Raw genomic sequence first — 27,875 nt, 5'->3', positions numbered from 1 at the left:
TGTTCCCCACTGTCTGGTGACCATGAAATGTACACCTTCATCTGTTTCAGTTAAGATATTTTCAATCGTTAACAAGATCCTCACCCAAATGATCATGAAAGGTACGGAAATGCTCCCAGAAGATGCAGTCCAGAGGTGGTATAAGCTTCCAGGTGGCTGCTTCACAGTCTCAAAAATGTCCTCAGGGAAGCAGATTCTCGCTGTCTCCACTCTGCTGTCCACAGGGTTGACTGAATCCTGTGTCTGGGTATCTCTGTGGCTATAGGGAAGTTGTCAGGATCACCAGGACTGCAGGCTTTCTCATCCAAACCCACTAGAGGAGAGAAAGCCTGCATTCCCACAGCTCTCCCAGAAGCCTCTTGGGACTTTCACTGATGGAAATCAGATCGCATGACTATTCCTGAACCAATTACTGGCAAGTAAGATTACTTATAGATCAGTCCTTTTATACTTATCTTTGAGGGGTTAGTTTCCCAAGTCACACTGAGAGGAGTGAAATAGGTGTTGGGAGTCAACAGTGATGTCTACTGTGTCGTCTCCAGACCTCATGCAATGAGTGCCCAGTGGGCGTCTCCCCACCTTACTTTCACAAATTTAGGACATTTCCAAAGTTGGGCTCACAGTGTTCTTTTAGAAACTGTTCCTTATCCCATGTGCCTTATTTTGATCAGAAACACAAAAGCAGAACTCAAAGCAATCCTCAACTTCTTTCAGTCCCTCACTCCCTACCTTATAGCCATCAAAACTACCCACCTGTAGTATCCTTGGCATCACCTTATTTTACACCCTATCAGTCCTTACTTGAATTATTGCAATACCCTCCTGCATGGCCACATTAACTCAAGTCTTCTTTGATCCATGTCCCCACTGCCACCAGAATTATGTTTCCAGGTGGAGTAATAAAGAAAGCAAAGAACATGTCACTAGTTTATATAACTTCTTTTTGTAGTTCCCCATTAGTTTTTGGATATGGTTCATATATTTATTTATTCAGCAAGTACTTGTTGGGGGTTTCCAAGTTCTGAGCCCAGTGATGAGGGGGGGAAAAAAGATGAACAAAATAGATGGGGTCCCTGTTACCATAGGAGTTTACAGTCTATGATGCCAGATAGAGTGCTATAGGAGTCACCTGTGGGGATGTCCTGATCCACAGAGCAGAGCCATTGGCAGGTTGTTTTTGTTTTTTTTTCTTTTCTTGTTTTAAGAAATCAGCACCTTGAGTTTGGTGGGAGGGAGTTGCTAAAAGAGAAAATAGCAGTACTCAGTGTTTCCAGAATTTCTTCTGCCTTATTAAATTACTCATTGTATTGTTTTCATAGTATAGATCCCAGTCTCTCCTTTTAGACTATCGTTTCCTTCAACTTTATATCCTCAAAGGCTAAAGTTTCTGTGTACCTTATTATTTTCAGTTTAACTATGTGTTTATTTATACCCTGCCTTGATTTCCCAGCACCAAATATTTGAGGCTGCCTAATGCACAGTAAGAATGCAAAAAAATGTCTTGAACACTTTTACAAGTTAAAAAATGAGACTCAGAAAGAAAGGTTAAAACTTTGACCAGAGTAAACCAGAAATTTCCTCTGAAAACTCTATAAAGTTGGAAGAGTAATCATAAAAGGTGAGTTCCCCACCACAGGAAGTGTCTAAGGGCAGGCTGGGAGCTAGGGGTCAGAGTCCCTTAGGGTAGTGATGATAACCCTTTAAAGAATTTCTTAAATACATTTGTGGTGATTTTATCTCTGAAGGTCAAGATTTTAGATATAGAGAGTTTTTGGTTAATATCTATAAATACTTATAGATATTAAAGAAGTTCCTATAGGTTCTAGGCAAATACATACTCTAATGAGAATCCAAAATTATGTTTAACTATATAATGTAAATTTGCCTTTTCGAATATAAATGTGGTATAATTTAAAAAAACACATTTGAATGTGTCTCAGAAAAGTAGCTTTAACTGAGTGAGTTGCGCCAAATGCCCTGAGAGACACACCTGCAGGAAATCCCATGAAGCCATCCAAAGTTGTCAATGAAATGAGAATTAACCTGGAGGAATATGTAAATATATGGATGCTTCTAATGAGTATGCTAAAATCATGTGAAATAGCTCTCATCAGCATGAACAAATATTTGTTAGGCTTCTTATGTGGATGGAATAAAGAGGATATATAAAACTATTAAATAACCAAATGCTGAATATTGCTCAGCATGCCTTGGGTTGTTAAATGCAATTTTTATTTAATTGGCATCCATAACATTTTATTGGACATTTTTTCTCATAATTATAATAAAAGTAATTGTGGAAAATTATTGTTCTTACTTGGACTGTGCAATGAAAATTCCTAGAATACATTTTTGTATAGAGCAGAATGAAATTGTACTTAAAAAAACTTTGAAAACATTTTGATAGAATTTACCTCTCCTGAAAGCCTTTTGGTCTATTCCACAACATCTAGTTGAACTGTATTATAAACATTCAGCTTTATCTATAATTTAAACATTTTTGTAGACTCTATGAGTACTTTTTCTACCTCTCTAGAAATGTTAGAGAAGTATCTAACCTCCTGTAAGCTCATGAGATATATTAATATTTTTGTAAAAACACCTAAATGCCTCCTTTCCAGGCATTTTCTGCTTTGTGGAAATGAGCTGTGAAAACCTGCAATTCAACTCCCAATTATAAACAAAGCCTGCTTGTCTTAAAACTTTGTCAAGGAAGAATTCTATCTGTTAATCTCCTTTCAAATTGTGCCTATTATTTTGCCTTATGTTTTTGGAAGACACAGCTTGTTAACAGTAGAGCTCTAATACTACACTTAGAAAGAGAGTCCAAGAGGAAGGACCCAGGGTAAACAGAAGCTTCCAAAAGTTGTAAATAACAAAGCACGCAGGTGGTGTGTGTTTCATTGAGTTGCCACATCATAAGCTCATAGTAAATGATTGCAACCTGGCTAAAGATCCATGCATAAGATTTCTCCGATCGCCTGACACAATGTGGACACGAACATCACACTCAGATCTTTGCCTTCACTAAGAAAAGTAAACAGTGTAATGACATCATTTACAGCCAATCAAAGCACAGCCACAGTGGCAAAGGAAATGTTGGGAGAATCCTTTGAAACTGAGGGTCAGGATGAGCGTGCAATATGTTTGATAAGCTGTCCTACCTAACACATGCACAGGGGTTCTGAGCTGTATTTATAAAACAGCATTGGTAGGTAGTTCAAAAACTGCCAAGAGAAGCCAGCAATACATTACATTCCATAAGAGGAGCAATTGGGTGAAAAAACTCAAGGTGATCAGGAACAACCTTTGCCCACTGTTCCATCACATGGCGCTATAATAAATATTAGTCATCCAGTGTACACAAAGGATGTGGTGAGGCTTCCTGAGAGGGCAAAACCCTCTCCCAGAGGTCAGAGTACACTCCCTATTCCACACGGATCCCTGATCAGATTTACTGTCTTTCGAGAACCACTGCTTTCCCATTAAATGGAAACCATCGCAGGGCAGCAGCACTGGGGCTCATTTATTACAGTCTCTTCCAAGTTCTCTTTTTTCCTTCTGAGTCCACAACGGTTCATGGTCCCCTGATTTTGATGAAACCAGATGCATTTTAAAGTTTGCTCTCTCCCTTATCGAGCCTCCCCTAAGTTAATATAAAATGTTCCAAATGATCTCACCTTGTGGCTTCATTGAATACAGATACTGCAAAATCAGAAGGCACTGCTATTATACTTGGAAGCACAGGCCCATTTTATCAGACTGTCTCTTCCGTTCTCCATGAGAACACAGCCTTCTCTCAACGCAGGCTTGTAGCTCCTTTAACAGGCCTTAGCAGCAGTTTAAAAAATTTGCACTGTGATATGCAACATACAGCACCATCAAGTTAACACAAAATGTATTTCTCTGGCTGTTTTTTATTCAAAAATATAAAAATACTGTGGTTTTGACTTTTTTCTGCAAAAGAATAGCCTGCTTTTTAAAAAATTCTCCATATAATTGGAAAATCATGCTCTATCACTTCCTGTTCAAGAAGTAATGAGAAAATTAGAACTTATAAAAAGAATTGGTAGTGGATACCTACCTTAGAATTATTGAGAAAAAATAACACAACAGTATACACAGAGCAAATCCTCTGAGTATCTTTACTAACAACCCATCCATTTTATAGCTACTGCCTCATAGAGGACCAAGCCTGAGCCAGGCTAGATCCCTTCATTATGAATGTTGCCCTTCCAAGAAGGATTACAAAGATTAAAGGAAGGCCAGGACCTCATCTGAATAGCCTAGGAAGTGGAACAAGACCTTCCCTTAGTCCTCAACCATCCATCCTGCCCACCAAATACTTTATATTTGTTCTTATTCTTGTAGTTGGAGCAAAATATTTAAAATTAGAACTTACTGGGCATCTGGGTTTTTTGGATATGTTTGAAATTCCTCCATATTGAATAGAAATCTCTTTGTGTGACACTGGCATTTAATAAGATCTACAGCTGGTTCAGTATATAAGGAGCCTGAAATCCACCACTCTATCCTAAAAGAAGTAAAATTCTTCACAGATTGAAAAATCAACACCTTTTCTTGGATCCATAAGACAGAGGAGGACGTAGGGAAAACCCTTGCCCTCAGTACTGGAGAGATGGACAGGCGCACACAGAGTTACGGCTTGGTGGAGTAAAGACTCAGGAGTGGAAACCAGCCACCGGAATGTGCCTGGTTTGGAAAACCTAAACTGTAGCTCACGAATTGCTGGCCACTCTGTGGAGCAAGCCTGAGAGTTAAAAACTCCAGTGGGACCCAGTCATGGGGGCCCTCATAATATTGTAAGATTTACCTCCAGGAGTTCAACCAGATTCTCGCAGTAATTATCAGAGAAAAATCCCCTCTCGTTTCCCAGAGGAGAAGGGGAAAAAATCATTTTAAACCATGCCAGAGCATTCTGTTCTTCTCAATAAGACCCACACTCAGGGGAAACTAGTTTGCCAGAGCCTAAACTGCTAGGGCATTCATTATCAGAACCTAACTGATGGAAGGAAGGGAAATACAGAAGTACCTTGTTATAGCATGCTTTGCTTTATTGTGTTTTCATCAACATTGAGACAAAACCCTCTGCCAGCAAAAAAAAAAAAAAAAGATTATGGCTCGCTGAACATTCAGATGATGGTTGGTATTTCTTAGCAATAAAGTACTTTTTAATTAAGGCATGTACATTGTTTTAAAAGACATAATACTATTGCACATTTAAGACCACAGTACAGTGCAAAAATAAGTTTTATATGCCCTAGGAAACAAAAAATTTGTGCAACTTGCTTTAGTGTGATATTCACTTTGCTGCAGCATTGTGGAACCAAGCCTGCAATATCTCTGAGGTATGCCATACCCAATTCCAGCCCATGCTACCCATGCTGTCCCACATAAGGAGCAAGGAAAAATACTGAGAAACAGTTGTGATGTTCACAGCCCAGAGGAATTGACTTGCTAAAAGACTGAGCCTTAATTATAGGACTATAGAATTCTTCCCCTATCCCCTCACAGCACATTACTAAACGCTTATTTACAGCAACTCCTTTTACTTCCTACATTATGTCTGGCTATCAATAAAAAATTACAAGGCACACCAAAAGGCAAAAAACACATTTGAAGGGCCAGAGTAAACATCAGAACCAAGCACAGTATGGATGTTGAAATTATCAGACCGGGAATTTAAAGCAATTATAATGAACATGCTAAGGAACCTATAGTAATATATAGACAGCATGCAAGAACAAATGAAAAATATAAGCAGAGAGATGGAAGTTCTATGAAAAAAACAAAAAAAGGATTAGAGATCAAGAACACTGTAACAGAAATAACGAATTATTTCGATAAGCTTATTAGTAGACAGGACAATGCTTAGGATAGGACCTCTGACACTGAGGGTATCGCAATACAAACCTGCAAAACTAAAAAGCAAAGAGAACAAAGACTGAAAAAACAGAACAGAATACCCACGGGTTGTGAGCCCACAAAAGGTGTGGCAGGCATATAATGGAAATACCAGGGAGAGAAGGAAGAGAGACAGGAACAGATTAAATATTTGAAATAATCAAATTTATAAGTGGTATTCAAAAGTGAGAATGATCCCAAAATTAATGTCAGGCACAAACTGCAGTTCCAGGAAGCTCAGAGATTACCAAGCAAAATAAATACCCCACTATCCCCAAGCATATAATTTTCAAACAACAGAAAATCAAAAATGAAAAACTACTGAAAGAAGCCAGAGGTGAAAAAATCTTTCCTATTGAACAGCAAAGATAACATTGATATCTAACCTCCTCAGAAACCATGAAAGCAAGGAGAAAATGCAGTGAAATATTTAAAGTGATGAGAGGAAAAAAAACCACCAACCTAGAGTTGTACCATAAGAAATTATCCTTCAAACGTAAAGGAGAAATAGTTTCTTAGACAAAAATTGAGGGAATTTGTTGCTACAAGGTCTGCCTTACAAGAAACGTTAAAAGAGTATTCTTTAGAGAGAAGGGAAATGGTATAGTTCAGAAATTTGGATCTGTATATGAGGGGGACCCCCCAAGAAAGCCCCAGAATATTTTCTAGAGGGTAGGCTCCTTGTAATACAGGCTTCCCCTGCTCGGTGGGCATTCTAGGAACCCAGCTGTATAAGTCAAAGTACCAGCTGGAATTTTCATGAGAGGCTGAGTTCATGTTCAGTGAATTTTTTTTGAAGATTCAGGACACATGATTTATGAGCACACCTGCCCACACTGTGCTCAGGGTTCAGTAGTTTCTGACCAAAATCAGCATGACCCTCTGCCCCACCCCCACTTGTCATTCACCCAATCTCATCTCAAGTGACTGTTTTTTTTGTTTGTTTCCCTAATGAAAAAAGTCCTCAAAGGAAAATCAATGTGGAAGAGGTGAAACAAACAAAAAAAAAATGGCAGAAGTACTAAAAGACATCAAAATCAATGAGTTCAAAACTGTTTTGAGCAGTGGGGAAAAAAGTCTCAGTAGGTTTATTACATCAAATGGAGAATACTTTGAAGGTGACTGAAGTTTAAGCAAGTAAGAATAAATACACTATTTTTTCTAAATAAATTTCAGAGTAATTTTTGAGTCCCCCTATAAAGAAGGGAAAAGCATTGAAGAAGAAATAAGTGAAGGTAAAATAAAAACATATTCTTCCTAATCTTTTAGAATATTTTGTTATAGATCTGTGAAATATGCCACTGGTGTTTTAAAATTGCATTGAATCTACACATTGCTTTGTGTAGTATGAACACTTTAATCATGTTAATTCTTCCAGTCCTTAAACACAGTATATGCTTCCAGTTATTTGTATCTTCCTCAGTTTTTTTATTCGGTGTCCCAGTTTTCCAAATACAGTAGTCTTTACCTCGTTGTTTAAATTTATTCTTAGGTACCTCATTTTTTTGTCATTGTTATTTCAATAGTAAATGGTATTGTTTTCTTAGTCTCTCTTTCTATGGTTCATTATTGGTGTGCCATGGATCTCTGAGTATAGATTTTGTATCTTGCTACTTTACCAAATTCATTTTAGTAGATCTACTAATTTTTTGGTAGAGTCTTTAGTGTTTTCTATGTACAATATCATGTCATCTGAGAATAATGACAGTTTTACTTCCTCCTTTTAAATTGGATACCTCTTATTTCTTCTTCTTGTCTGATCATTGTGGCTAGAACTTCTAGTACTATGTTGAATAAGAGCAGTGAGAGCCGACATCCTTGTCTTGTTCCTGACCTTAAGGGAAATGTTTTTATTTTTTGCCAATTGAGTATGAGGTTGACTGTAGATATTTCATATATGGCCTTTATTAGGTTGAGGTATGACCCTTCTATTCCCACTTTGCTGTGAGTTTTTATCATGAATGGGTGCTGGATTTTATCAAATGCTTTTTGTGCATCTATTGACATGACCATATGTTTTTTAAATATATTTTATTGATTATACTATTACAGTTGTCCCATTTCTTCCCCCTTTATTTCCTTTATCCCCTGCACCCATCCTCCCACCCACATCCCCCCCTCCCCACTTAGTTCATGTCCATGGGTCATACATATAAGTTCTTTGGTTTCTCCATTTCTTATACTATACTTAGCCTCCTCCTGTCTATTTTGTACCTACCATTTATGCTTCTTATTCCCTGTACCTTTTTCCCCCATTTTCCCCCCACTCCCTCCCCACTGATAACCCTCCATGTGATCTCCATTTCTGTGATTCTGTTCTTATTCTAGTTGTTTGCTTAGTTTGTTTTTGAGGGGGTTGGGTTTTTTTTAGCATCAATTGTTGATGGTTGTGAGTTTGTTGTCATTTTACTGTTCATATTTTGGATCATCTTTTTCTTAGATCAGTCCCCTTTACATTTCATATGCTAAAGGTTTAGGGATGATGAACTCCTTTAACTTGACCTTATCTTAGAAGTACTTTATCTGCCCTTCCATTTTAATAGAAGCTTTCCTGGATAGAGCAATCTTGGATATACGTTCTTGCCTTTCATGACTTTAAATACCTCGTTCCAGCCCCTTCTTGCCTGCAAGCGTTTTTTTTTTGTTTGTTTGTTTTTTTTTGAGAAATCAGCTGACTGTCTTATGGAAACTCCGTTGTAGGTAACTATCTCCTTTTCTCTTGCTGCTTTTAAGATTCTCTCCTTATCTTTAAGCTTGAATAATGTAATTTTGATGTGCCTTGGTGTTTGCTTCCTTGGATCAATCTTCTTTGGGACTCTCTCAGCTTCCTGGACTTCCTGGAAGTCTATTTCCTTTGCCAGATTGGGGAAGTTCTCCAACACTTATTTTTCAAGTAAATTTTCTATTTCTTGCTCTTTCTCTTCTCCTTCTGGCACCTCTGTGATTCAGACTGGAATGTTTAAAGTTGTCCCATAGGTTCCTAAGCCTCTCCTTGTTTTTTTGAATTCTTGTTTCTTCATTCTTTTCTGGTTGAATGTTTTGTCTTCCTTGTACTTCAAATCATTGATTTGAGTCCCAGTTTTCTTCCCTTCTCTGTTGGTTCCCTGTACCTTTCTCTTCATTTCACTTTGCATAGCCTTTATTTTTCCTCCATTTTGCAACCATACTCAACCATTTCTGTGAGCATCCTGATTACCAGTGTTTTGAACTTGGCATCTGATAGGTTGGCTATCTTTTTATTGCTTAGTTCTATTTTTGGAGCTTTGATCTATTCTTTCATTAGGGCCATATTGTTTTGTCTCATCACAGGTGTTATGTTGTAAGGGGTGGAGCCTTAGGTATTTGTCAGGGCGGGGCAATCCAGGTCACTGCATTGTGGCACCGTATATGGGGGAGGGTCAGAGAGGAAACAGTGCTGCTTGTTCAGCTCCCAGACAGCTTTCAGTCACTTCCCCTGCTACCCACAAGTTTCTGACCCCAGCTTCTGGTGCTGATTTCCAGGTGGGTGGGTTTTTGTGAGAGAGACCTGCGGATCTCTCCTAAGAACTCTCCTGTGAGGCTGGGCGTTTCTCCTGCCACTACAACCCTCACAGATTTTTCCAGTCTGAGGTATTGAGTCTTTAATTCCCTGCGCTGAACCTGGGAGCAGGACAGATCTGGGTTGCATGGTCTGTCTCACTCCCCAGTTGTTCCTCCCAGTATCCGCACACAAATGTGGGTCTATCTGGTCCTTCAGCTGCCACCTTGCTGTGCACTCTCTTCTCCATGGCTGCCCATCTCTGCCCCTCCTACTGGTATGGATGTATGTTTCTTCTTTAACTTCTTTGTTTTCAGACTTCCATACACTTTTATTTTCTGGCAGTTCTGATTATTTTTTGTTGTTGTCCTTCACTTGGTTGTGCAAGGAGGCAAAGTGTTATCTATCTACACCTCAATCTTGGCCAAAACTCCCCAACCACATGTCTTTAACTTTCATTTTGTTAATGTGATATATCACATTTACTGATTTGCAAATAGTGTGCCAACTTGCATCCAAGGAATAAATCCCACTTGATCATGGTGTATGATGTTTCTATGTACTGCTGGATCTGATTTGTTAATATTTTGTTGAGAATTTTAGCATCTATGTTCATCAGGGATATTGGCCTATAATTTTCCTTGTAGGGTTTTTTTCTGGTTTTGGAAATAGGATATTGCTGGCCTTATATAAAGAACTTGGATGTCTTCCCTGATCTTAAATATTTTGAAATAGTTTGAGGAGGATAAGTGTTAATTCTTCTTTGAATACTTGATAAAATTCACCTGTGAAGCCATCCACTCCAGGACTCGTGTTTGCCTGGAATTAATACTGCTTTGATTTCACTTGTTGTTATGTGGCTACTCAGGTTTTCTGATTCTTCTTGATTGTGTTTTGAAAGACTGTATGTCTCTAGAAATTTCTCCATTTCACCCAGGCTCTCCCATTTTTTGGTGTATAATTGTTTATAATATTTTCTTACAATCCTTTGTATTTCTGTGATGTCAGTTGTTACTTCTCCTCTTTCATTCTGATTTTATTTATTTGGGTTCTCTCTTTGTTTCTTGATGAGTCTGGTTAAAGGTTCATCAGTCTTGATTATCTTTTCAAAGAACCAGCTCTTGGTTTTATTGATCTTTTGTGTTTCTTTTTTGTTTGTTTGTGTTTTAGTTTCTATGTCATTTATTTCTGCTCTGATCTTTATTATTTCCTTCCTTCTATATACTTTGGGCTTTTTCTCTTATTCTTTTTCTAGTTCTTTTAGGTATAGGGTTAGATTGTTTACTTGAGATTTTTCTTGCTTCTTGAGATAGGCCTATAATGCTGTGAACTTCCCTCCCAGGACTGCTTTTGCTGTGTCCCATAGATTTTGGGTTGTGTGTTCATTTTCATTTTTTTCTGGGTAACTTTTTTTTTTATCTCATTGGTAACCCATTTATTGTTTAATAACATATTACTTAGCCTCCATGTGTTTGAATGTTTTTAAGTTTTTATTGTGTTGATTTCTAGTTTCATATCACTGTGGTCAGAGAAAATGCCTGGTTTGATTTCAGTCTTGAATTTATTGAGATTTATGATACTTTGTGAGTTTTTTCTTGTGATTCACATCTAGTTTCGTGCCACTGTGATCCAAGATGATGCTTGACATGATTTCAATTTTCTTGAAATTGTTAAAACTTATTTTGTCTCCTAACATGAGGTCTTTGAAAATATTCTATGTGCACTTGAGAAGAATTTCAGGTAAAATGTTCTGTAAATATCAGTTAAATCTATACAGTGTTTAAGGTCTTGTGAGGTCGAGGGGGCTCCACCCACAGGGCTCCCCGCAGCCACCACAGATGAGAATAAGTCTATCAAGACCTGGTCTGCTTGGGGAGGAAAGATGGCTGACTCAAAGGAGGAGGGCCAGAACTTATTTCTCAATGGGCTTTTATTGGATTTAATTTGCATAGAAATACAGGGTATATATGTAAAACTCATCAATCATTGTCAGGTAGAAATGATTAAATAATAGATAACATTCAAAGAACTTTAAGGGCTTATTCTGAGTCAGAGTCAGATAGTTAAAGGGCCATAAAACTTTGGGGAACAAACTCATTTCATGCTTGGACCCTTATTATTTAAATTGAGGACATTAGCAAAGTAGGTTTCATAGGATTTTATGCATTCTTTCTTAGGCCCGATCACCCTAGGGAACTTGCCCTTTTAAGCACAGGGCTGTACCCACCTCCAGTATTGTTTCAGGCTGAAGTCATGCAGGGGAAGTAAGGCAGCCAAGAGATTAGAAGATTTATTGCAGATGGAATGAGGACTCAGGCTATGTCAAAGCCAAGGGGTAAGGGTCCATCATCCCCATTTTCTTTAGCCCTCCAAGCCCTTCCCTGAGGGCCCCTTCATGACCGTGCCTGTCTTAGGTAATTCTTCCTTTGAGAAATCTCACCCAGCATTGGCTAACAGGTCATCCACTGGGGGCTAAGCAGGGCGAAGTAAAGGGGGCAAAGGCAGTGCCCCTGTCAGGAAGATAAGCTTTGTCTCTCCTTAGTGGCTAGTGGTCCCAAGGTCTCTCACTCAGCCTTAGCCATGGTGGATTACAAATTCTGAAAGCAGGCAGGGTGGCTCCTAACAAGGTCACTGTATTCTTGTTGATTTTTTGTGTCTGAAAGATCTATCCATTAATGACAGTGGAGTGTTAAATTTCCCTACTATGATTGTATTGCTGATGATCTTTCCCTTGGTGTTTAATTTTCCTAATCTTAATTGATTGAATAGATAACAATTCATTCAATATTATAACACCAACAATGTATTTGATTATGTATGCTTATATATGTGGAATGAATGGCTGCAGTGAAATAAGGGGTAGGAGGAAGAAATTGGGGTTATTTTATTATTTATAAACTACTCACACAATCAGTAACAGAAAGATAACTGGAAAAGCCCAAAATACATGTAGATTAAACAACATACTTAAATCACACATGAGTTAAGAAAGAAATCTCCAGAGAACAAAGAGAATTCACACAACCCATGAAACAGTGAAACAGTCTGATCCAAAAATAGACTTGGATTAGTTATAAATGTATCTATGTGAACTCTAGGGTAACCATTAAAGTGAGGAAAAAGAAGTATAGCTGATATGTTTTTAAAAGGAGAGAAAACTGAATTATATAAAATGTGGTTTATTATGTAAAATATAAAAACCACAGAAAGAAGAAGAACTATGGAAGACAAAGATAGAAACAAAAACAGGGGCTACAAACAGAAAACACTAGCAGACATGAAAACTATTAATTCAAATTTATCAATAATCATTTGGAACATCACGGGTCTAAAGGCAACAATTAAACACAGAGATTGTCAAAGTGGATCAAGAAACAAAACCTAACTATATATTGCCTGCAAGAAATCCATTTTAAATATAAAGACACATAGAAATTTTTAAAATACCATGCTAACATTAATCAAAAGAAATCAGGAATAGCAATATTAACTTCAGACCAAGCAGGCATTAAAGTAAGAAAGTTATCAGGGATTAACAGGAGTACAATTATAAAGAAGCTAATTTTCCATGAGCTGCTCTGTTTAGGGCTCTTTCTCTTCCCAAAGCGGGAACTTGAAAATCCCCAGAGACTTAGAAAACTAAATCTGGAATGACAGATTCTCCAATTCACAAATGACAAACTTGAGCCCCAAATTGAACGAACTTGTCTAATATTGCCCAATGAAATGGTAACAAAGGTCAAATGTTCCTCAAGGGCATGTCTTTATTGTCACTGAGCCTGACCCAGGCCCTCAGAGGCCCAGCAACAATAAGTGGTATCTACCTGAATTCAACAATTTATGCTATGGTGTTAATGACTGATACCATCTTTACACATAACCCCTCTTAAGAGTATTTACTTCCTTTAATCAGGATTCAGTTTCTTAGATCAAAGAAAAGAATCTAAGAGCAAATATGTAGATGTTATCAATAAACTTGTCCGTACAAGAGAAAATTGAGGGCAGTAAAACAGAAGCTCTAGAAATGGCTATGCTGTCATTAGAAATCACATACCATTTTATAAAATGGCTCAGTGTGTTGTGTTGCAAGCAGGATGGAGAATCAAAAGCAATACCTGTCATTTTCATGAACATACTTACAGTAAGAAAACCCAAACCAAATCACGTTGACTGATACTGAAATTTGAATAAGCGTATTCAGAGATGGCCCTATAATTAATTGTAATGTAATCATCCACTTGATTTAATATACATTGCTCTATGTCATAACATGAGCAGAATCTTTTCTGTTTTAATATGAGTATAAGTTTAATTTTAATTTAAAGTTTGTCATGATATTATGGTAATATAGTACAAAAAATGGTCTTTTAAGCCCTGAAAATTTTTCTTATTTATTCCAGCCAATAATATGAGAAGGTTGCAAAAAATAATTGGGGATTATCAAAGTAAATTTATTTAGATTTCATTAAATGGTGGCAAATATTATACTGTGAATAAATACGTCAATGGGAGAAAAAAATTTAATTTATTAGCTATTTAGAAAAATTGAGTCCTTGGAAAATAACTATACCACCCATTACTACCAACAAACTCATTCATTGCTTGACCAGCCTGACTAGGCACTTTCCCTTAGCACCCCTCATTTTTACATTATTATTATTACTATTATTATTATTATTCAGAGTGTTTGATGATAATAGGAAAAGGAAGAAACGTATTTATTATGTTTTCTTGTGTGTTACAAAAGAAGAGATTCAACTTCCAAATGTATTGCAAATCCCAAAACATTGAACAGCAGCACTATGAGACTAACATTTTGCTAGACATTAGAGTCAAAATTATGCAAATCTAACTTAAATTCAATGGAGTTGTTTATTTTTCTGCAAGGTATAGTATTGACAATACATGAAACTGAGTAACATTAGAAAATATCAGAAATTCACAATGGGGGAGGTGAAAATGATCTATCTTGAAATTAGATGTAAAAAAGAAATCCCTTTACATTCTTCATTTTCCCAAAACTATACTTGGGAAGAAAATTTTAAAGAATTACAAAATATTTCCCCATCCAATTCCACCAACAAATGGTAAACAACATTTTTTTGCCATTGATCAAATCATTGTGCTTTTCAGCCATTTCAATGTCCCCATCAATAGGATATTCATCTCAACTGTTCATGTGACTGAAGATGCTATGGAGGGAGAAATTCTACTTTGTTAACTACTGCAGACTGTTGTTAAGGCTTAGAGTTCCTTTAAATTAGTTCGAATGAGTTAAAGTGATTATAATGGCCATGGAAGGTGCTCCAGTAGTTGGAATTCTTGTTGAAAATCAGAGAACAAAAGTTACCCATTGTTGCCAAATGCCAACTTCCAAACCTGACCTAGGCAGCTGCAGGAAGACCTCAGTCTTATTCTCAAAACACCAGATTGTCTACCTTGCTGAAGATCAGTAGGCTTACCACATAGTTCTAGCCTTCGCTGAGTTCTAGATTTGTTGAGAAATATGATCAGCTACATTCAAGAACTGAAAGATTCAGCCGCCCTACTTTGGGAATACAAAGAACTAGGAATAATTCTTCAAAATATGTAAAAGCCAGTACAGAATGGGCACAGAGGAGTCAGGACTGATGCTGGCCATTAATAATAGGTAGGTAGGGCTGCCCTAGAGTGTTCCACTGTATATCATTCATGTCTCTTTTTAGAGATAACAATGGGATCACAACATAGGTATCAACATAGAAAGATGTCCAAGTTACAGGCAAATGAGAAAATAAAAGTTGCAAAATGCTATGCATATAACATGATTCCATTTACAAATATGTACAGGAACCTAAAGAGACTTACAAAGTAACCCGATAAGATTCTAGCAAACACATGAGAAATCTTGGGCAAAGAAATCTTCTAAGAGTCTGATTCCTACATTCTAGTCCTGACTCCACTACATTGCTTGACCTTTTCATGTTTTGGGTTCTGTAAAGTAATTAGATTAGAAAACCATCACACCAATTTCCTGTTCTAATTTGCTATGTGTAAAATTATTCTTCCTTAATGTCCTTATATAAAATAAGGGTTTAAAAATGTTTTCTTCAAAGGTATTTGTGAGACTTTAAACAAGCAAATTTATTAATGCACTTTGTAAACTTGTGAATATAGTATAACAATAGTAATGCATAGCTTGAAAAAGCCTGCACTATAATTTATTAGTTGTTTGTACTAGCTCTTCCTAACTTTAGCTCAGTTGGAGAAATTACCTACGTATATTCTTCAAAATAAGGCAAGGAACTTTATGTTAAAGGCTATTAAAGGGGCTGAACTGTATCAAATGTCAGCCTCAGGGGGGGAAATCTGTTCAGCAAAGTTGTCTTAACTAAACTTCTGAAAAGTGAACTCTATTTTCCCACTGACGTCCTTAATGAAGTCAGAATCATGTTTCCTAGAAAATATTCCAGTTGATTAGGTTGCAAACTCATTTTCCTATTTGAGAACTACAGAGGTTAGCTGAAGAGTCTTAGCAGGGTCTCTGTCAACTAAAATAGTCTGTGGTTTTGATTCTATTTTAGGATTCAGTCCGGGAGGTAACTCCTTTGCACTGAGATGCCAGTGAATGGGCCCTGCTCAGATTTTCCTAGTGTCTTAGGAATGTGTATCCTTTCTTGATGTCAATCCAGTAAAGCCGAGTTTACTCCAGATTTGTTTCTTATTAAACTATGTGACTACTGAGGACAGAAATCAGATTGCTGATGGATGTCACTAAAAAAACAATTTAATATTAAGTACTTCCTAACAACTAGAGCTGTTCAATATGGAAATTAAAAAAATAGATCTTTATAGAAATATATAAATAGCCTGCCACTGGAGAAACTGAGTTCCCTGTGGGGAGACAGTGCAGAGAGGGATCTCACTGCTTGTTGGGGAAGACTGTCTGCTTTGTGTTAGTGCTTAGCTGACTTTCTATCTCCTTAATGAACTGTAGTCATGCTGAGGACAGATTTTTTATATATTAGCTTGTTTGGGGATTTCTGGATATATTGTAGATATTCAATAAATATACTTTTAATAAATGACAGAATAACATTTTATGATCTCTCAATTGAGGAATTCTCAGAAGGGTTCATTGTCCTTTGGAAAAGTAAATTCAATAGTAAGAGTGCAATGTCATAGTGAGTGTTTTGCAATTTTCAAGACTCTTTACTACCTCCAGAATATTGGCAAGTCCTTCCCACAGTTGTCCACTTCAACTATTTTCTTTTGTATTTCATGCCCCAATTTCATACTTGGACCTCCTAGAACTAAGAAATCACTCTTTTTCTTGCAAAATGTATAATATTTAAAAGAGCTCTCCCGAAAAAAATGTTTATTCCAAAATTTTTGAAATTTTACCTTATAGTAAATAAATTAAATTTGGTAACTTCTGAATCCTACAAAACCTGTTGGCTTCAAATCAAATATACTCGAATCTTACATTATTCTCAAATGCAACCAGTACCTGATTTGTTCATGTTTGTTTCCCACTCTGAGTTTCAATTCTTTAGGTGGGGAGGTAAAATCAATGGGAGGAAATGATTAGAGTGAAATAGCGTCTCCACCCTGAAATGAAATCCTTCTTCATTCAAGGAGGTCATTGTCAGTAGAAGTCAAGGGAGTACATGCCACTTGCCACCCAAAGCTCTTCCACATCTCCTTTTCATACTTAATAACAAAAGGTATTTTTTCATGAAACTTTTAATTTTGATTTACATATGTGTACATGTAGTTGTGATATAAAATGTATATTTCACATCGGATCATGTGCAAAAAACGTTTCGACAATCATTGGTTTATAGCGTGCTCCAAGGCTCTTAAAATGAAGTCCACAGTATGTGGCTAGTTTAGAAGTTCCACGAACTATCTAATTTTCTCAGAATATCCCTCTGATAGATAATAATCAGGTTTATACATGGTGAAATTAGTCAGTTCAAAATTTCTCATCAGCAACTAGAAAAATAGATGCCCCAGTACTCAGAGTTCATGCACTTGAGTCAACTGGAATTGAAGCAATAAGTATAGGATATTATTTATTTTATATCTTCCACAGATGAACTGAAGGTCAGGTGCTTCACAGCTCCAGCATCCGGACATTTATGACCTGCTTCCCTACCCCATGTTTACATGCAGGCATTGTCTCTTTCCCCGACTTATCTCAGTTGCCTTTCTTCTTTTCATCTTTATAGTCTTCCTTATTCTTTTTCTTAGTACTTGGCAAACACATGAGCCAAAGTTTACAAGAGCTAAATACTTCTGAGAATCTTACTTTTAAAGGGCTGTTAGAAAGAATTTCTTTCTTCTGTCCTTCTTACTTTTTTTTCTCTTTCTTTCCTCACTCTCCCAAACCAGAAAACTAGTGTTTAAAGCCACTCTTGTTCAAAGTGGTCTCTCTCTCGGTCAGAGTGGAAAGGGGTCTGTGTGTGGCAACAGTGGTTGGAATAAGTTGAAGTTTTAAAAAAAGATCAGTTAATGTTAACGGTCTTAAATTGCCTTTTTCTATGTCCCTTCTGTAGCTTTAAAAAGCTGTAAATAATATACAGTTCATAAGAAGAAGAAAGTTGATCCTTATAAATAGTTTATTCTTTCAATAGAACTAAAACATTGAATGAATTTCACTTGGTAATATATTCTCCATTTACAGGATCTTTTAAAAAAACCTTCCCCCCTCCTCCATTTCTATCTTATCTGTATGGTTCATAGAGAATATTTGACTTAAGGCTGAATCTATTTTTTCAAATTTTTTGTGTCTCTTTTCTAAAGAAAGTATTATTAAAAGCAGACTTCTACAAAATGGACTTTAACAGTAATTATTTTCTTTGAATATAAGAAGGATATTTTGGTTTCTCAAATGAACATTGACTGAATTCTTGAACTGGATTCTTTTGTGGCTGACTTTTCTCTATTTTTTCTGTACAAGAAACATCACATTGTCTCCGAGATAACTCTTAAGCTTAAGGCCCCTTGGTATGTGTCTTGTATGGATCAAAACTGAGGATATTGACTTCATTTTTCTGTAGCTTCTATAAGTAATTAACTTTTGAATTATGCACATCCTCAGTTTATCTTCTTGTCAAACCTTGTGAAACTGCTCTTCAGAGAGAGCCAAAGCAATGTTCTGTGGGGCCTCAGTAACCTTACTGTATAAAGTAAAAAGTTTAGCCAGAATGATCTCTAGGGGGTGTTTTTGTCTTTCTGGCTTTAAAATTATTTGATTCTGTTAACCAATAGTTAATCATTTCAATCTGACACAGCCAATTTTTGCATTATTATAGGATTATTATTAATAGGATAGTTATTATAGGATTATTATTTGCATTATTATAGGTTCCTCCCATACTGCTTAGGGTGGACTTCTTAGAAATATATTGGATTTCATTGTATAATATGTAAATTTGAGCATTTGTTAATAAGAGAAAAGGGTTTAAACTAAGGCTAGTTTAGATTATTATATAAGCAAAGTAAAGGCACTGGAGGGGTGAAAGAGTACTTACAAGGCAAAAGCAAAAACAACCTTTGAATATCTTCTCTTCTTTCTTTAAACACATTACCAGTAAAGTGAGCACGATCAAAAAAGGCTCACAAGTTAGATGGTCAGGAAAGTGGCACTTTACACCAACAGGGCACACTAGCTCTGTTGCCAAAGGTCTTGTCTTTCTTCTAGTAGCTGTATAAACAGTTAGATGTGTTTGCTTTTTTTCAAAGAGTAAGGAAAAGGAAAGTTGCCAACGTGATTACCAAAATAATTAGTGAAAACTGAGCCCAAGCAGCAATAGCCAATTTGAGTTGTTCAAAGTGTACCTTGAGGCAATAGGAGAACAGATCCTTGCAGCCCTTTCTCCGTGGAGAACCACTGCCCCTGCCCCAGTTACATGGATTGCTGGATCTAAAAGTCATTTCCCTCCAATCCAGAAAAGAAGGTGAAGGGAACTAAGGTAAGCTGCTCAACCGTAACTTTTCTAGAAGCCTTAGTTTCTTCTCAGAAACCCTTCAAGTGGCTGCCAAGGTCTAGGGAGATAAACATCACTACCACATTGTTGGATCTGAGAGATGCTTCTCCCATCCTCATCTGGCTTTGAAGAAAGGTGCCCAGAAGTAAAAAAAGAAACACTTGGGAGAAACATAGAAACTATATCACACAGATAGCTATCTGAACCTTGCCAATTTTTTTAGCTTTATATATTGAAAATTTTCAGATATATACAAAAGTAGAGAGAATAGCATAATGTTCCCCAATGTACTCATCTCTCAGCTTCACCAGTTGGCAATTCACGGCAAGTCTTGTTGATCTCCATACCTCCCAAGACCTGCCCCTGCTCAATGTTTTGAAGCAAATCTCACATATCACACTGTTTCAGAGGCAAATTTTTTTGATGGCTTAAAATTACTTGTCTCTTTTCAGAGGTCAGGAAATCCAAATGAAGAGAGAAAAATAAAAACTTTATGTAAAATTTTTACTGTGATTAAAATAAATTATGTAAGCTTATTATAGCCCAAGTGGAATTTTCACTATATTCCTGAAATTGATATCTGTTAACCAACAGTCAGTGAATAGATATTTATTGAGCGTCTCTTATGTACCACGTTCTGTCAAATCAAGAAGTTTTACAAAAATACCAATGGTTTTGATATATGAATATACGATTATTTTTCTAGGAGCAGACAAAAAAATAGAAATACATGCACATTGCTAAAAAGAAATAGATCATTGTTTTCACAAAGTTAATAACTTTTTATTATTTATTAGAACTCTAAAATGTCAGTAATTCAATTTATTAGACATTCCCAAGGATAAATAGAAAATATTGTTAAATATTTGGTAAGTTTTTTTGTAGATATTTTTAGCTAGAAAAAAATAAAATCCCCTCAGAAGACAAGGCCCCTATGATCTTAATGAGTCTACCCTTCCCCAGCTAGTCACTGACAGCAAATGTAATCTTGTCCACACAGATTGAGCTGCACCTGCATTCCTGGAAAGGCTGGGGTAAAGGTAAATACAGGCCTCATTATCGGACCACTTTACATTTCAAGCTGCAGTTCTTTATAATCTAGCAGCCTATCTTTACAAGCCAGCATGAGGCTTTTCTAAAATAAATAAATAAATAAAACCCCCCACTTAACAACAAAGCTCTTCTTATCTAAAAAAGTTTTGTTTTCTTTCCCTTACTCAAAATTCTATTCTCTGGTGTGTTGAAGATTGATTTACTTTTAATCAGTTCTTCTGTCTTAAATTAGTTCATTAAAAATATCCACTTGTATCCATAGGCTTTCAAATTCAGTTTAAGTTGAAAAAAAATGCTTACCTCAGTTCTGAAAGAGCTCTCTCTGCAGACGCTGCCACCTCTGAATGCTTCCCCCGCCTTCAGCAGAACACAGGTTCCAGTGTTCAGTCCTGCTGAGCACACCACTCACTCTCTGCCGCTGACATAAGTAGATTCCCACAAAACCCAAACAGAGACAGGATGAGACAACGAATTCTCATTTGGTCTCACTGCCAAACTCATGTTAGACACTTTCTGGTGTCTTCTAGATCTCAGACACTTTGCACACAGTTTTATTTCATGACAGAATTTGTATTAATGGTTACTGTTCTTAGATTCACAATCATATCCATTTTTCATTGTTGATCTATTGAATCAATATAAAATTTAAAACTTGGTAAAGGAAGCTTAATAACCTTTTCTTCACATTTTCATTATCCTCAAATGTCTTGAACATAAACCAAATATAGGCTGACCTCTCAGACATTATGGTTTTGGTTCCAGGCCACTGCAATAAAGTGAGACAGATTTTTTGGTTTCCCAGCAGATATAAAAGTTATATTTACATTACACTATAGTCTATTAAGTGTGCAATAGCACTATGTTTTAAAAAACAATGTATATACCTTAATTAAAAATGCTAATCACCTTCTGAGCCTTCAGTGAGTCATAATCTTTTTGCTGGTGGAAAGTCTTGTTTTCATTTTGTGAGAAACACGATTTCTGTGAAGCGCAATAAAACAAAGCACAATAAAATGACATATGCCTGTATTTACTTACTTATGCTTTGTGGTCCTTGAGTTAAATGTTGTGAAAATTTAGTATGTTGAGAAAATTGACTGAAACAAGCTTTAGGCCAACGGGAAGAAATATTCTAGAACTTTCCATGAGCTGGCATGTCTTCAAATTGTAAAATATATAAATATGAACTCTTCTGACCTCTTCATAGAATAGATGTTTTTCTTTAAAAAAAAAAAAAGAGTTATTTATACAGTTACTTATACCATAAAGATCTCTTCAGTTCCATCTTTACTAGTAATTACAAGGCTATTTTCCATTCCTACCTCCAATATTAACACACCATCACATGCAGCATTCAACCCTGTAGAACCAAAAAGGTATTCAGAGGAACCCCCAAAGAAGGACTTGAAAGCCAAAAGGGGGGCAATCCTTATAAAATATTTTGATGAGAAAACTAATGCCAGACTCACAGACTCTTAGGGATTTCAACTCCAAAATCTCTAAGTGTATAAATGAGAAAATTGAGACCTAAGGCATTATGGGTAAAGTTTTAGTAGAAAGAACCACCTCTCTGTTTCAACAAACATTTAGTGAACATCTATTCTGTACTCGGCACTAAAGTTTTGGAATAAAGAGATGCAAGACACAGTCCTTGTCCCCACCCCCAGGTTGTTTGCACTCCAGTGGGGAGGACTACCTGGTAAGCAGATACACACAGTGATAGGCATCTTGATAGAGGAGGACACAGGTGAAGCCCAAAACCCAGAGAGCTAGAAATCAGGAAAAACTTACTTACTGGATGAGCTGGACCCTGAGCTGGTTCTTGAAGAAGGTAAAGGAGCTAGCTGGTCAGGAAAGGAAGAGTCAGAGAAAAACGGACTCCCTAGGTCTTTCTACATTCACATTAGATTAAGTCTACTATGTAAAATTCTGGTTTTGAGTTTTGTTTTTACCTGTGAAAAACTGTTATCTCTAGGCAGAACATGGTGCTAAAAGATTCGAAACCACAAAGGGAAGAAAACCCAAACCAGCCACCTTAAAAATGTCTCACACTGACCACAAGGGGGAGCAGGTTAGAGATGGCTGGATTTGGGCAAATGGCCTATCACTGTCGCAAAAGACTACCAGCAAAAAGCCCAGTATTGTATGGCATGGACAGAACCTCCCTATAAAAACAGCTTTTCTTGCAGAGTTTTTCATTTTATCAGTTTGTGTTCTTTTCAACAATCACGTTAATATGTAAGTAGAAAATAGGAAATCAGGAAAGAATAGGTAAAGCACAAAATCAGTCAAGAATTTTTGAGTTCCTAATATTTACCATGTAGATTTGTAAAGAATATTTTAATAATACTTTTAAAGTTTTAGTCATTAGTTCTTTCTCATTTGTTTTTCCAGGCCATATCTTGAAGGAGTTTTCAGTCTGGGAAAACAGTACCATAAAGAACAACTCCAGTATGACACTGTAAAAATTATAACTGTACTATGGACAAGAGTGAATCAATGTATAGAGGATGGAGCTCCATTGATTAAAAGAGACAATTAGACTAAGTAGCTGATTAAGAAAGGAAGAGTGTTTAGAGAACATCTTCAGAAAGGCTATATAAATGACTCAGAGTTATTATAAGTGGAATTTCTGGATATTTTACATTTATGTACATTGCCACTGTGTTTAGAGTTGGAGGCTGGGGTCAGAAGCTCATTTATCAATTCATAGAGGCCGTGGGCTCTTCCCTGACCTCTAGGTTCTAAACCAACTGACTGTCCTCTAGATCTCTGGAAGACAGACCACATTTCTGACTAAAGTTTAGGACCTGTAGTCTGACAGATATAAATGCCTTTAGGAGGAAAATGGCTTGAAAATTTAAAATCAGCGTTGTCACAGAAAAATTCAGGATATATAGTTGCCATAACCAGCAGAGGTCCGTGGGCTTCCTGAGGAAAAAGATAATTTTCCTTTATGCACAAGGGAGTCCTTTGGCCTAAAAATTAATGTGCTAAACAGTAAATTGTGAATCAGTACCTAATCACCTCCAGGCTAGTTCAAACTCATTTCCTGTCAGCTGTACTCATGAGCCTCAGTTGAACTCAGAGAATTTCCACTGTCAATGTGTCCCACATTGGGAATATATTATTAAGATCTAGCAAAGAGCCTTGGTTGCTAAAAAATCTAGAAAGTTTTTTTGTTTTTCTTTAATCTACCCAAAGTCTATAAATATTTATATCTTCTCCAGCTTTTACTAGAGGAATTAGTCACCAGATATTTCCATCTCTCCACAATCTGACACATGATCAGACTCCACTTTTGGTTGGTTCAGGCTGTGTGAATGTTTCTGGCAAACAAGTTAAAGAAAATGAAATAAATCAGAGCAGTTTAATTGCTGTTTGGAGAGTCTTCAGAGCACTCTGTTCTCTCTGGCACAGAGGTCAGCTATGTTCAAGATGGCAGCTGCTCTGTCAGCCCAAGTGCTTTAGTAATGACAAAAAAATTGAACCTTTCTCTCAACAGGCTTAATTTCCTTAAAGACATATTCCTATAGACTGCTGTTTTCAATGACTGCCATTGGTTTTCTTATATCACCCTAACACTTGAACACTCTATCTCTCTTTTCTTTCTTAAAATCATGGGCTATCATCTTCAAGGACAAAATTATGTCCCTAGTTCATTTTTTTACCTATGAGGGAGATATTTTTCCTTCTTCTTTCTCTACAACGGTACCTGAAAATTATTTTTAAAAAAGTGTGCTCAAGAGTAAAATGACAGTGCAGGTGTAGCACAGAAGGAGCACCAAGACCCTCTAGATATTTCTCTGACTCTGAATTCTCATGACAGAAGAAAAAGAGAGTGAAGAAAATAATAACTACTAAAATGTATTGAGGGCTCACTGAAGTAGAGATAAGCAACATCTGAACCTGTAGAGAATTTTATAAGAGGTTATCTGGCCTCAGTTTGAGCCAAACTGAGGACATATGCCAGGGAGCAAGATCTCAAATGGTCCAGAGAATATCAGTTTGCAGAGATTTTTTTAGGCATTTGAGATTAAGGAGGGAACATAAGGAAGATTACATTAAAGTGGGAGAAAGCTAAGAGGGGATGGGATTATAGCACAGTTAACATTATGTGCTTTAATCTTTAGAAGGAGGGGTCTAAAAAGGTGGTCAGGTATTAGGAGTGGGAAAAGGGGGTATTTCAAAGGTGTATTAACCTAGATGTACAGAACCAAAGGACAGGTCTTGCTTCAGGTAAAGATAAGCCTTTTATTAAAGAAGTTTGTGCCTGGGGCATGACTACACACCATAACTTGACCAGCTGGGAGTTTATGATTTATCAAAGCACTTCTTTTTTGTCCACACAGAGTGCCAGGCACTGTTTAAAGTGCCTTTCACTGAATCCTCACAACTCTTTGGGTAGGTATATTATTTCCTATTTAGCAGCTAAGGTTTTCAAGGCACAGAGAAGTTGGGTAACTTGCTCAAGATCACCCAGACAGCAGGTTAGAGTGTCAGCTTTGTTCAAGAGCACATGCGTTTGATCATCACATTACACTTGCCACCTCCTTAGGAGTTGGGTGGGGGCCAGAGAGTGGTTTTTAAAATATTTCTGATGTAGCATTATTAGGTTCAACAAGTTATTAGACTTGAGAAGAGTCAGTGTTTTAATTTTTTTGTGAATGATTCTCATTTAATGCCATTTACTTAAGTCATAGTTTTAGAGGTTACTTGCATCCTTTATTTTTACTTAGCTTTTCACTTGTTTTTGTTTTGTCTGTACAACAAGATTTTAAGCTCTGAAGACAACCCTTTGGAACCCTATGGTGCCTAGGACAGTGCCACTCATATAGCGAGTGCTTTAGGGATGACTTAGTCATACGAGTTTCTAGGAGCAGAATCCATTGTGAATTCCTCCCTCCCTCTCATCCCACCTGTGGTTATTTTTTCTTAATTTATTAAAAATTTTTCTAAGATTTTAAGAACAAAATTGAAAGGTACAGAGATTTCCCCAATATTCCCTGTTCACACATATGCATAGTCTCCCCCATTATCAAAATATATCATATCACTCACCAGAGTGGTATTTTTTTTTACTAAGGATAAACCCACATTAACATGTCATAATCACCCAAAGTCCATAGTTCACATTAGGGTTCATTCTAGGAGTTAAACATTCTATGGGTTATGTATAATAACTTATAGCCATCACTGTAATATCAAACAAAGTATTCTCACCGCCCTAAAAGTCCCCTGTGCTCTGTCAGTTCATTACTGGCTCATCCTCCTTCAGGAACCACTAATCATTTTATGGTCTTCATAGTTTTGCCTTTTCAAGAATGTCACATAGTTGGGATCATGTATTTAGCCTTTTCGGATTGGCTTCTTTCACTTAGAAATCTGCATTTAGGTTTTTGAAATATCTTTTCATAGTTTAATAGCTCATTTTTAGTGCTGAATACTATTTTATTATTCACACTTCATTTATTCATTCACTTGTTGAAGGACATCTGTGTTGATTCTAAGTTTTGGGCATTGTGAATAAAGCTATAAACAACATTTTTGTGCAGCTTTTAGTGTAGACATAAGTTTCCAAGTCTTTTAAATAAATACTAAGGAGCATGATTGCTGGCTCATATGGTAAGAGTATGTTTAGTTTTGTAAGAGACCATCAAACTAACTTCAAAAGTGGCTGAATTAATTTGCATCCCCATCAGCAATGCATGAGAGATAGTTCCTGTTGCTTCAAATAGTCCCCCAGATTTTGATTACTCTAAATGGTATGTAGTGATGCCTCATTGTTGTTTTAATTCACATTTCCCTGATGACATATGATATGTAACATCTTTTCATATGCTTATTTGCCATCTGCATATCTTTTTTGGTGGGGTGTCTGTTAAGGTCTTTGGCATTTGTTTGTTTGTTTGTTTGTTTAATCCTCACCTGAGAAAATGCTTAGTGATTTTGAAGAAAGGGGAAAGGAAGGAGAAAGAAAGGGAGAGAACTATCAATATGAGAAACATCAATTGGTTGCCTCTTGTAGGTGCACCAACCAGGGCTGAACTCACAACCCAGGCATGTGCCCTGACCGAAAAATGAACCTGCAACCTTTCAGTTTATGGGATGATGTTCCAACCAACTGAGCCACACCAGCCAGGACAATTTAGTCCATTTTTAAATCAAGTTGTTTGTTTTCTTATTATTGAGTTTTAAGAAACTCAACTTTGTATATTTCAGGTAACAGTTTTTTTCAGAGGTGTCTTTTTTCTCCCTATCTGTGGCTTGTCTTTCCATTCTCTTAATGATGTCTTATGCAAAGCCAAAGATTTAATTTTAATGAAATCTATCTTTTCAATTATTTTTTTTCATGGATTGTATCTTTGGATTGTGTTTCTAAAAATTTATTGTCAAACCCAAAGTCATTCAGGTTTTCTTCTGTGTTAACTTCTAGGAGTTTTATATTTTACATTTATGTCTGTGATCCATTTTTAGTTAATTTTTGTGAAGGGTGTAAGGTTTGTGTGTGCGCACATATACATATATATGTATATATGTGTGCATATATATGTATATAGATATGCATCTATAGTATATAGATGTTCATATGTGTGTATATGTATACATACATGCGTATACACACACGCACACACGGGAAGGTCCAGTTGTTTTAGTAAGTCAGCCCTGGTTGGTGTGCCTAGAAGAGGCAACCAACTGATGTTTCTCATATTGATAGTTCTCTCCCTTTCTTTCTCCTTCCTTTCCCTTTCTCCAAAATCAATAAGCATTTCCTCGGGTGAGGATGAAATAAATAAATGAATAAATAAATAAAGACTATTTGTTAAAAAGACTATGTTTGCTTCACTATATTGCTTTTGTTCCTTTGTCCAAGATCACTTGACTATATTTTAGGAGTGTTATTTTGGGGCTTTCAATTCTTCTCAACTATTTACTTATCTATTCTTTTGCCAATATTACACTGTCTTGATTACTGTCACTTTACAGCAAATCTTTTAAAAATCATTTTTATTATTCAATTACAGTTGATATACAGCATTATATTAGTTTCAGGTATATACTCCAGTGATTAGACATTATATAACTTACTAAGTGATCAGCCTTATAAATCTCACACCCATCTGACACCATACATAGTTATCAGAATGTTATTGATTGTATTCTCTATGTTGTACTTATATCCCCATGCCTAGTCTGTAACTACCAACTTATATTCCCTTCACCTCACTCACCCATCCCCCAATCCTTCTCCCATATGGCAACCATCAAAATGTTCTCTGTATCTATGAATCTGTTTCTGTTTTGCTTGTTTATTTATTTGGGGTTTTTAGATTTAATTGTTGATGGATATGTATTTATTGCCATTTTATTGTTCATATTTGTGATCTTTTTTTTCCTCAAAGAAG

General features: G+C 36.5%; 1 long non-coding RNA gene across 1 annotated transcript; it reads right to left on the bottom strand.

Annotated features, from left to right (window-relative positions):
• Nucleotides 1-90: 90 nt before the first annotated feature.
• LOC119053006 (uncharacterized) lies at nucleotides 91-20,849 on the bottom strand. Its single transcript, XR_005083221.2, has 3 exons — nucleotides 20,770-20,849; nucleotides 1,130-1,239; nucleotides 91-259 (listed from the first exon to the last, which is right to left on the bottom strand). It is a non-coding gene; the product is annotated as an uncharacterized LOC119053006 (long non-coding RNA).
• Between the last annotated feature and the right edge of the window lie 7,026 nt (nucleotides 20,850-27,875).

Source organism: Artibeus jamaicensis, unplaced genomic scaffold (assembly GCF_021234435.1).
Source record: "Artibeus jamaicensis isolate MK-2021 breed Jamaican fruit bat unplaced genomic scaffold, CSHL_Jam_final contig_466, whole genome shotgun sequence".
Taxonomy (NCBI): domain Eukaryota; kingdom Metazoa; phylum Chordata; class Mammalia; order Chiroptera; family Phyllostomidae; genus Artibeus; species Artibeus jamaicensis.
This window is presented reverse-complemented; position numbering and strand designations above follow the sequence as displayed.